This window comes from Adiantum capillus-veneris, chromosome 17, assembly GCF_014529385.1.
Source record: "Adiantum capillus-veneris isolate H3 chromosome 17, ASM1452938v2, whole genome shotgun sequence".
Lineage (NCBI taxonomy): Eukaryota > Viridiplantae > Streptophyta > Polypodiopsida > Polypodiales > Pteridaceae > Adiantum > Adiantum capillus-veneris.
In genome coordinates, this window is record NC_140947.1 from 111,008,802 (window position 1) to 111,021,496 (window position 12,695).

The following is a 12,695-nucleotide window of genomic DNA, read 5'->3' on the forward strand; positions in this document are numbered from 1 at the left end:
ATCTTGAACACATCTGTGTTGTTGTCAGCCATGTTAAATGTTGCACCTGATGTGAAAGCTGCCCGAAAAGAGGAGAAACGGAGCGGGAACAACACGTGCTATATAGCATAAACCGTGGAAGACTGTAACGCACATGTTATGCAGAAAACGCCACTGACAAAAATTCTACACAAAATTATGAAATTGCCTGTGCATACCTGTCTGTAGTGGAAACGGAGGCCAAAATGAGCCTGAATCAGAAATCTTAGCAGACTAAGCTCTACGACCTCCCCTGAAAAATTTGTCGACCTGCAAACGCTTGCCAAACCTCACTGCAAATAGAGAAAGTGAGCAGGCGTGTGCTGGAGTAGGTGGTGACTAAGCCTTGGAGGACGCAACCTTCTCTGATACCAATTGTTGGAATTAGGGTTGCAGAGAAACACACACAGCTTGGAGAAGACGAAGGAAGCTCAAGGCACACAATATAGAGTGTGTTACTTAGTGTGCAATGGAAAGATAGATAGCCCTAGAGTGATGGACGTATATACAATGCATGAGGGAAAAAACCTCCTAAAGAGGGAAAAAGATGCCCCTGCGGTCCTAGTGTGTTCACACACATCACTACATCATGTATATGGTAACAGATAGCCTCATCCGACAATGATAGTGGCATTGGAATGTCACTAGGGCCAGCCACAATGATGGATTTCTCAACCACCTCCTCAAGCGCCCTGGGGTACTCGAGCCGAAGTGTTTGTCCTTCTGCTGCAAGGTTCATGGGGACAACCTCGTGCTCCTTGGTGTCCTTTTGATAAAGGACCCAACCTGAAGGTGTGGTAGGTGGAGCTCCTCCAAATCAGGTTCCTCGTTCACAAAGAAGATGAATGTTGCCAGTCAAGAAAGGTACTCCACCCCAACTTGCGCTTCTTGAGCGCTGACACCCCTGGGGCTTGCTCGTCCAAGAAATGGCCTGCGACGTTGGAGGCAATTTCTTGGAACCGTCTCAACCACTTGGAGAATGGGCGATCTGTAGAGTGTGCAGGTGATGGAGAAGGTAGGAAAGAAGGCTACATACACACACCAACACACATCGAGACACACACACATACAATCATTACCCTGCAAGCCTTCAACGTGCTGCTCTTCTCTTCTTCACTTTGAACTATTATCCAAAGTATATTTACAACATAGTATAGTCAGTGTTCGGCTGCCCATAGCACAACGGACACATTCTTTAACATCATATTCTTTAACACTCCTCCTCAAGCTCAAAGTGAGCTTGAATATGATGGATTCCCAATGCTTCACGAAAGTAGCAAAACTTCTCCTTTCCAAGAGCTTTTGTGAATATATCTGCAACTTGATCATTTGTCTTCACATACACCAAATCAATCTCACCTGCCAAAACTTTTTCTCTAATGAAGTGATAATGTACTTCAATGTGTTTAGTGCGAGCATGGTAAACTGGATTCTTTGCCAACATGATGCTGCTAATATTTTCACAATATATAATGACACTGTCAAGATAGTCAAAACCAAAGTCTACCATAAGTACTCTCAACCATGACTCTTCACATGCTGCCAAAGCTGCTCCACGATATTTAGCTTCGGCACTTGATAATGCTACAGTTGATTGCTTCTTGCTACTCCAACTTATCATACCATTGCCAATGGAAAATGCATAACCACTTGTAGATATTCTATCCATTAAATCTCCTACCCAATCTGCATCTGTGTAACCATAAAGACAAGGCTTTCCATTCTTTTCATAAAACATTCCATAACTGACAGTGGCTTTCACATATCTCATAATCCGTCTCATTGCATCAAGATGACTTTTACATGGCTTTTGCATGAATTGACTCACAACACCCACTGCATAACTCAAATCTGGCCTTGTTATTGTCAAGTAAATAAGGCTTCCAACCATCTTGCGGTACATAGTGACATCCTCAATGTAATGTCCATCATCAAACAACTTCACATTTTGATCAAGAGGTGTATCAACCGGTTTGCACGCTGTCATTCCATACTTCTCAAGCATATCGAACGCGTATTGTCTTTGTATCATCCAAATTCTTGATAAAGTGTTGACAATTTCAATTCTCAAGAAATATCTCAACTCACCAAGGTCCTTCATGTTGAATTCTCTCAACAAACTCTTCTTGACATACAAAATTTGCTCATCATGACTTCCAGTGAGAATCAAGTCATCAACATAGATAACAATAACAACGATCTCTCCATCAACATGCTTCAAAAACAATGAGTGATCAGCAGTAGACTGTTTAAATCCAATCTTCTTCAAGAATTTGGTTATCTTTTCACACCAAGTTCTAGATGCTTGCTTCAAACCATACAATGCTTTCTTCAACTTACACACATAATATGGAAACTCTGGATGTTGATAACTTTCTGGCTGTATCATTTAAACTTATTCTTCCAAGTCACCATTCAAGAATGCGTTATCGACATCCATTTGCCGTAACTTCCAACCGAACATACTTGCCATTGCTATCACCAACCTGATTGTTGTCATCTTTGCAACTGGACTAAATGTCTCATCATAATCAAGACCTTTTGTTTGTGCATAACCTTTAGCAACAAGCCTCGCTTTGTATCTCTCCACACTACCATCTGACTTGCACTTGACTTTGTATACCCATTTTGAACCAATTGCTTTCTTTCCACTTGGCAAGCGAACCAAATCCCAAGTGTCATTCTTCACAAGAGCATCCATCTCATCATCCATAGCTGACTCCCATTCTGATTTTCCAATTGCCTCTTGAAAACATGTAGGCTCTTTATGTTGCACACGTGAAACCATGTATGCATAATGTGTACGCATGTAACCGTTGTATGTCAATCTATCAACTAGATAACGCACCCTCTCTAATCTTCTCAACTGTGGTGCACTCTTCTCTTCAACTCTTGCATATGGGGGTACATATTTCTCAATATGCTTACTACCAGGTGTCCTCAAATGTGGTAAACCATGCTCTTCATCGAGGCTTTCATCTCCAGAACTCTCCTCAACCACTTTCTTCTTGCCTTTCTCGTCTTGCTTCTTATCTCGCAAACAACCACTCCATGGGTTGACACTTCCTGTACTCTCCTCTGCCATATGTGGTCCTGAAATAGTTCTTGTTGATGGTCTTGGCTTATCAACAACATGACGCACATTCTCTTGCTCTTCATACTCATCTTGTATCATCACTGGATTTGGTTTATACCATGGTTCATGCTCACAAAATCTGACATCTCTACTGACATAAACTTGTCTTGTCGTAGGATCATAACACTTGTAACCTTTCTTTTCAACTCGGTAGTCCAAGAATATACACTTCACTGCCTTTGGCTCCATCTTCTTTCTTGCTTCATTTGGCACATGAACATAGCAAACACATCCAAAAACTTTCATGTAGGAAATTGTTGGCTTGATCCCATTGATCCCATAAAGTCTCTCATAAGGTGAAATTTCATGAATGGTAGCTGTTGGTGTTCGATTCATAATGTGTACTGCTGTATGAACTGCTTCAGCCCAATATGTTAATGGCATATTCATCTCATTCATCATGGCTCTTGCAATCTCTGCTATGACTCTATTCTTTCTCTCAGCAACTCCATTTTGTTGTGGTGTGTATCTGCAAGTAATCTGTCTTCTTATGCCTTGTTCACGTAAGTAATCATCAAAACTGTGTGACATGTACTCTCCCCCTCCATCTGTACGTAGGTATTTAATTTGACAACCATTCTCTTTCTCAACCATAACTTTGAACTCCAAGAATACCTCAAATGCCTCTAACTTTGCCTTTAGAAAGTAAACCCATGTCATTATGCTGTAATCATCTGTGAATGTGATAAAATATCGACAACCATTTGGCGTAGCATGATCACAAGGTCCCCAAATATCTGAATGAACAATTTCCAAAGGACTTTGTCTAATTCTCCCCCTCTTTGGAAATGGTAAACGAGATTGCTTTCCAAATTGACAAGCTTCAAAAACATGATCAAAATTCAATCTGCCAAACTTTGGTAATCCACGTACAATTTGATTTGATTGCATATGCTTTAGTCTTCTAAAATTGACATGACCAATCCTCTTATGCCATAACTCTGCCCAATCATCTTGAGTGGCTGATTTGTTTGAAAACATACCGCTGTGTAAACATGGATTTTTAGCTTTCAATGGGAACAAGCGACCTTTCTTTCTTCCACGTGCCATATCTTGCCTGGTCTGCCTTTGTGAAACTCCTGTATGAAGCAACCATAACGATTAAAACGGACTTGAAACCCTTGATCTGTCATTTGTCCAACTGATGCAAATTCTTTGTGATTGAAGGTACATATAGAACATCTCCCGTCCTTTTCTAGCAATGGAACTGAACCAACATGCGTAATCCGATGCATAGTATCATCACCTGTAGCGACAAACTCATCCTCTTCTAATTTCTCTTTTCTGTCAAACCATTCACCATGACATGTGATATGATTTGTGGCACCACTATCTAAATACCAATCATCTGTATGATGTGGCTCCACCATGCTTCCAACAACATGCTCCATAGGAAATAAATGTCCACTCGATCTATTGTCATATATATTTTGATCATAAGGATTGTATCCAGCAAAGTTTCCTCCATGTCTGCCATAACCTCGGCCTCTTTCACCACGATCACGATTTTGATTTAGCCTTGTGTAACATTCTTTTTCAAAGTGACCATAAATGCCACATCTGTTACAATATCCTCTCTTTGAGGATGTACAAATCGTCCACCTCCACGTCCACGAGTTCGGGCTCTCCCCCTGCCTCTTTGGCTATAATCATTGTAACTTTGACTTTGTTGGTTTTTCCATTGACCTCTTCCAACATTGTTTCCACGACCATAGTTTCCTCTTCCACCTCTATTGTTTCCACGACCTCTAGAGTAAAAAACCTGATCTCTGGAATTGTTATTTGATGTAGAAGGACCTGACTTGCCTAACTTCACCTCTTCTTGCAAACAAAGGTTTACTAACTCTTCAAAATCAGGCATGTGTCCTCGAACAGATATAGATGTATCCAATGACTTGTATTCCGGTCCCAAACCATTCAATGTCACTGAAACTAAGTCATCATCTGGAACTTCAACATTAATGCTCGCAAGATCTTCCTGTATTTGCTTTATCTCTGTCACATAATTTGATATGGATCTATTTCCTCGCCATACACAATGTAACCTTTTCTTCAAGTGAACTTTTCGTGGTTCTGTATTGGAGCTTCATTCTTGCTAGTATCTCCCATGCTTCCTTTGGAGATTGAGCCTTCTTCACATGTGGTATAAAGAAGTCACTAATGCATAGTGAAATCCAATGCACCACTTTCCTTGAATTCTCGATCCACTTCTTCTAAGCTTCTACTCCTTCTTGCCATGTTTTATGTGCTTCAACATTCTCTCTGTTTGGTTCCAAACCAACCTCGCGACACTCTTGTTCACGTGTAATGTAATCCCATAAACCTTTGCCCATGATAAAGTTCTCCATCCTGTAAGACCATATGCTGTAGTTCTCTCTGGTCAGCTTCTCTCCAACAATCTGTGTGACTTGAGTTGAACTTTCTGCCATCTTTACTCTCTCAATTTCTTCCAAAGGATTTTGACAAAATTTCAGGCAGAGTTTTGTTTGTATTTGGACAATATCTCAAGTGACAATCTCAACCAAAGTGCTCATAAACACTGACAGAAAATCTCGCACTGCCAAGGAAAAATCCACTGACTCACTTTGCCACAGACTGACTCAATACTATGCATAAATACTCTAAAACAATGTCCACATGGACCTGTATGCAAATGCAATCCATACGCTGTCTTGTACCACAAATCCATACATCCACCTTCTTTCCATAGTCGTAAACGACATATGAGGTCTTTCGCGGGGCCAGTCGGGGGTTCGCTCCAGTACCTAATCCACCTTGCTAAGGTACCAAAGCTCCCAAGGCAAGGCTTCAAAAAACCTCACTCGACCCTCACAAAGGCTGCAGTTTTCCAAAATACATTAACCACATATCCATACATAACCACAAAGTACTCAATCTGACAATATAACCGCCTCAACTTCTTCCCACAACCTTTCTTACATAGGCGGCTGTCCATAACGGACCCACAACAACCAAACATAATCTCCGATAACACAATGTCATGATGCAAAAGCTCTATGTTGCTCTCCAAAACCTGTGTAAATGCTAAATTCTTCACCTGTAACCTATAAATCTACTACTGAGTGCAAAATTGGAAATCTTCTATGCTTGTGTGAGCTGGCTGTTTACTACAAAAAATTATAGATTTTGGCAAATCTGAGTATGCCAATGCGTCCGGAATGCCCAAAAACATAAAGATAGACTCCTGGATCACTGTATTCCGAGTTCGGGTGAGGGAGTTATGACAAAAAAACCTCTCTGTTTTTGTTGTTTTCCAGAGCTGTGAAAATCTGTGTATTGACTGTAGCTCCTTAAACTGAGCTCTGATACCACTTTGTAGAGTGCGCAGGTGATGGAGAAGGTAGGAAAGAAGGCTACATACACACACCAACACACATCGAGACACACACACATACCATCGTTACCCTGCAACAGCAGCCATTCAATGTGCTGCTCTTCTCTTCTTCACTTTGAACTATTATCCAAAGTATATTTACAACATAGTATAGTCAGTGTCCGGTCTCCCATAGCACAACCGACACATTCTTTGACATTATATTCTTTAACACGATCACCTTTGTGTATGTAGCACAAAAGATCACAAGGCACCTAGATCCCTGCATGTGGGGAGATAGATACGGAATATTTTATGATGTGCTCCTCCATGAACGTTGAAATATTGGCAAATGTATCCATGTGAAGGGCAATTATGGTGTCAAGGTCGAGGAAACGAGTAAAGAAGGTGTGGAGGTCCAACTTCCCTTTGTAATTGATGTCCTCGAGGAAGAGGATGAAGCATAACAAAGGGGTGGATGTGGGTGCAGATGCAAAGGCTGTGGAGGCGCCCATGTCCAGCCTAGGGTGTAGACAGAGAGTGGAGGAGCTCAAGTGTCACGAAAGTGAAAAGTGTGAATGAGTTATGCAGCTCCCCTTTTATAATGGTCCCCTTTTTAAAGAAGGCACTTTCCCCAATTAAAAAAAGGCACTTTCACCAAAAATGAACTTTCATCTCAATGTGAAAAATTATATTCAAAGTCATAATTTGCCAAAGCAAATCATGTTGATTACATCGGGAATTGTTCACAAAACTGCAAGAATTACAAAGCTATAAGAGCAATAGCATAGTTCCATCCATACCCCAATCCTCCTCGACCTTCAAATTGTCTTCCATTCTCTTCCCAATCTGTAGACATTCATTACAATAAGTAGCCAATGATCGCCAAACTATGATGTATTGAAAATGTGGTGGAAGGATTCTCACCTTGTGACCTTGCAAACGAGATTGCACTTATTGAAGGGCCTCAAAACCCACAATAGCCAAATGTTCTCGCACATTACTGCGAGTCCAATGCTTGTTCACTTGGACAACCTCCACAGCATCATTGGGTATCCTCACTGCAATGTCAAAGCTTGCAATAGCGCTGTCTACACTCTTTAAGGGAGTCCACACACTCCAAGCTTGCACATCCAAAGATCATAGTGAAATTGTATGTACAAGGAGGTGCGGGATTTTAAATAGCGCATCCCAATACTTGAAGCTTCAACCTTACAACGGTGCCTATCCCCATTGTGCATGCCCTCCACAAAACCCCAGTCCTCTTCTAAAAGCCTTTCTAATTCTTCATAACGCACATCTTTATATACAAGCATTGTGGTAGTCTCTACAAATCCAAACTCTTTAAAGATGTGCATGAAAAAATGAATAGGCAAACACCAACTCAAGCCCACAGACCTAGAAGCTTTAGAGTATTTCAAAGAGTTTTGGACATCTATTATCATGTTTTGCTTGAAAGATGCTACCGACCACAAATCTGGCTGTGGCCACTCCATACTTAATAGGGAAGATACTTTGATGGGTTCAAGCTTTCCAAACTCTTGTGTAGAAGTAGGCACAATATAAGAGTGAGAATAGAAGAAAATCCTTCTTTGAACCAGTTTGGTTGGGCAAAGATGTGCGAAAATTGTTGCTCCAATATCCGTATGTATAGCATTGAATGTGCCGGAGAGACTATGTAGTGGCTGCTCCTCCACCAATGTGGATGGAAATATGACTATAAATGCATGGCAAATCTTAATTATGAATTCGCAAAAACATTACACTGTGATTTCACAACCTAGCTTTGTATTCTCAAAACATGTACTTACAATGTGTTGGAAATCGAGGTGGTTGTTGCAATAGCATGCTTGACATTGAGAAAACATGTTGTCAATGGCTACAGTCCCCTTGTCTTTGCGGTTCTTCAAGCCAAGGAGCTTTCCTTCCCAATGATGATCCAAGTTTGCACGATTTCGCACATGGTGAGGACCAATAGCAGATGGCTGCATGGATACCCAAGCACCTTTGGTGAACTCTTGTGGCACCCACTCATCATCTATACCTCTTGTGTTGTGTCATGCAAGTGTTGCGACCTCATCCTTTGGCGGCCTTTGCGGAGTAGAGCTGGCCATGGTTGAACAAAGACAATTAGGAGGAGGAGCATGACCTTGCTTGTTGCTACATTGTAGGCGGGAGTAAGTGATAGGAGAAGGTGGATAACCATTGCTTGGTGTAGCAATGGGAGGAGAAGGTGGATAACCCTTGCTTGGTGTGGCAATGGGAGGTGGTAGGGGGGGAGAGAGGAGATTCCTTTGCTGCAACAATGGAGATGGTGTAGAGAGAGAGTGTGTTGGAGTAGAGGGTGAGTGTGATGATTGCAACCAAGGAGGGGTCGAAAAAGGGGTTCTAGAGAGAGAAAATCACTTTTTGCATAGGGACTAGTTTTGGGAGGGCTTTGGATAGTAAAAAATGATGTTTCAAAAGTTTTTGGAAAAAAATCAATTTCTTTTTGAGGTCAAAAAAAGCTTTTTTGACCATAAAATAGGTTTAGGGAGGTTATAAGAAGATAAGATATGAGTTTTGGAAATTTTGAAAATTTTAAAAATATTGGGATTTTTTCTAACCGAATAAAAAAGGAGGGAAGTTGGAGGTTCCAGATGGCCCACCACACTCCCCCCCACCTTCTCACTAGGTAAGAGGTCATTAAGAAGTGTAAGACTACTTTGTCCCCCTACTTTTTTGAGGGCATAGAGTGTGTCCACCACCTCTTCTCATTGGCTGGCCTCTAATTAACCTTAATCCCAAAGGGCCCCTAGAGGGTTCATATTTTTCCTAATGATCTATAATTACAAAGTTCTTGTGCTCAGGAGTGAGCCGCCTTGAGTGAAGAGAATTTGTAAGGATCTGGATAGTAGGGTCATGTTGTTGTAGAATAGCCATCTGGGATAAACTTACAGGGAGCTCTATAGAATCTCATGTAAATTAAGCTAATTGGATCTCAGCGTGGGAAAGTTCATCTGCCACATACTTAGTTGAACCCTTTGGATATTGAATTGTGAAAGTGTATTCTTGAAGTGCCAACACCCAACAATAAAAGCTTGCATGGAGGATGATGTTTTTGCAAAAGGCGGTTGATGATTGGTTTCCACCATCACGTTTGATCCATGTAGGTATGGGAACTTGGCAAAAGCCTAGACCAATGGTTATTAACAATTCCTTCTCTGTAGTGGAATAATTGGTCTCTGCTGAAGTAAGTGACCTCTTGATGAATGAGACTGGTGCCACCTGTCATGGTCATCTTGTTGAAGTAGCACATCCCCTAATCCACGATTTGAGGTGTCAGTTTGCAACAAGAATGGATTTTGGAAGTTAGAATGTGCGAGAACTGCAGCCTGCAAAATGATTTATATTAACTGATTGAAGCTTTGCTGACATGCAACAATCCAAATGTACTTACTTCCTTTCTTGAGAAGTTTATGAAGGGGTATGTGAGGGAGGCCAGATTGGGGACAAAACGGAGGAAAAAATTAGCCATGTCGAGGAAGCTTTGAAGAGTCTTGATAGTTGTAGGAGGTGGATAATTCTGTATGGCTAACACCTTGTAGGGTCCAATTGAATGCCATCGGGTGAGATAATGAAACCAAGGAATTTGAGCTTAGTGGCACCCCACTTGCACTTTTTGAATAGCCGAAGGTTATAGTGCTCGCTTTGAGTGAGAAATTCATGTAGGACTTGTAAGTGGTGCTCCCAGGTAGCTGTGTGTATTAAAAGGTTATTCAGATATACTACTACCACTCTTTGTAAAATGCTATTGGCCGTGCGTTGGAAAGCGTTGCTAGCATCTGAGAAAACAAAAACATGCATTTGAATTCATAAAGGCCCATTGGTTTCCTAAATGCTGTTTTATGGGCGTTTGATAGATTGAGAGGTATCTGCTAGTACCATGAGGCGAGTCTAGAGAGGTAAAGTAGCAAGAGTGTCCTAATTGGTCTATGAGGTCATCAATTCGAGGTAACTGTCATGAACTGTCACTTTGTTCAATGGGCAGAAATCGATGCAGAAACGATAAGACCCATCATCTTTCCTAACAAGGTGAGGCTTAGAAACCCAATTGCTATTCACCTTTCTGCAACATGTCTTGCACAATGAGATTAATCTATTCATTAGCAGCCGACGATCGACGTCGTGAGGCCTTTTTAATGGGGGGAGCATCTTCCATGCTAATTGAATGGCACATTGAAAGGTTGATTTTAGATGTGATTTTTTATTATGAAATAAAGAATGAAACTTTTTGGCAGATGACAAATGTCATGAGTGCGACTGTCAGCTGATAGGACTGTGTGCTGAGCGTGTACAAAGTTCAGACCTTGTTGTAAGTACAAGAGTGGGATGGGGAATGTGTTTGGAATGATGAGGTGATGGGTGTCAAAGTGCAGCTTGGCTCGTGCTTGAACATACCAATCACAACCAATTGTGACTGGGAACAATTACCTAGGGAGGACATAGAATGCATGCGTGAATGTAGCATTGGGGGTTATACAAATTGGTGAGCAAGCATTTTCGAGCAACAAAATAATCGAGCAAGTCCCTTCATGCATTCTTTATTACTAAGAGCGAATTGCAGAAGTTGTCATCAAAGTCCTCTGTGATTGAGTTAGAGCTCACTTGATCACTACATAGAGGATGGTGAGTCCTAAACCATCTTCCTTTTCTTTGAGGCTTTCCTAATTGCAAGACTATAGCCAATTTTTCAAAACGAGAAATAAACTGGGAAATTTACATACATTTAGTGTAATTATCGGCAAAAGCTTCAAATTTTGAGAGAAAAATTGGGAGAATTTCAAGTTTTCCCTATCAAGGAAAATGTGTTTTTCTAGCTCTGCACCGCCTAAGCATTAATGAGAAAAACGTTTCAATTAGCAGTCAAGAGTACCTAGCATTCAAGAGCTTTCCTTGTCGGACAAGCTGGATTAAAGAAGTTTAAGTTAAATGATTTCTTCAGCTTGAAAACTGAAGTGATATGGACAAATTCACAACACATGAGGGTGCTGCATGTCTTAAACACAATCTATCCTAATGGGTGTTTCTACACTCTCATTTTTTGAAATCTTGGAAGATACCTTTGCAACCTCATAGCCATGGAAAGAAAACTCCTCGAGCAACCCAGAGCATTGATCTACTGATGCCATCATCGTAGTAAAATTCATTGTCCAGCTCGTCGTTGCTATTTTTCTAGTGAGCTCCCCTCTATTAGGCTCCCTACCCTACATTGTTTGAGAAAAAATATTTTTCCAAAGGTATAAAATTCCTTTTCTTGAATTTAGCACAACAGAAAATTTTCAAAAATTAGATTTATATTTCAGGTTTTTACACTATTTTTCTCTATTTTGAGGTGGAATTTCTCCTTTTCCCCTTGCTCTCAACCAGAATTTTTGAAATTGAAAAGCGCACTATATTAAGATGAGACAATTTTCTCGAACACTGCTACTTTGCGTCCTTGCCCGATAGCTATCATCTCTAGATTTCATTTTTGCCTTGCACGATGCGACGACCCATTTTTGCCCCACCTTTTCGTCCTTCACCCCATGAGGCATCTCCCCTAGATTCCTATTAATCCCACACACTTTCAAAACTTGACCCACCTACTATATGCTCTTCATTAAACAAAAACAGTTTATTCACAAAAGCCTTCAAAGATTGATTTCCCCTTTTGCACCACCTAGGCATTCCCCCTCTTGCCATGCTCGCCATCCCCCTTTCTCCTCCCTGTTCTCTCTTTGTCAGCGTGCCCCCCCCCCCCCCCCAAAAAAAAAAAACCCTCTTTCTGCCACCTACTGCTTGTTGGCTCATAAACCTTGCAACCGAATCTGCCACAATTGGCCCAGTGAATGTGAGAGTTCGTTTTAAGTATGCATTGTGCCTCACACTTTGAAATATAGACAAAGCCATATCTCTGCATGTGGCATCATACAAACCTATGCTTGCCTTGTATCCAACATATCTACACATACTTGCATGCTTTTCTTCTGAAAGATTTGTTCTTAGCACCAAAATGCATGTCTCATCCTGAGGCACCCTTACACCCAAACAAGATAACCATGTTTTTGAGAAATGTACCAATGGTTTATTGCTAGCAGCCTCCATGACATGTGAATCTTACTATGTCATTGGCAATGTCGAAGGCTAACCAAACACCTTGTTGGTGGATGTCGCAATAAATAGAAT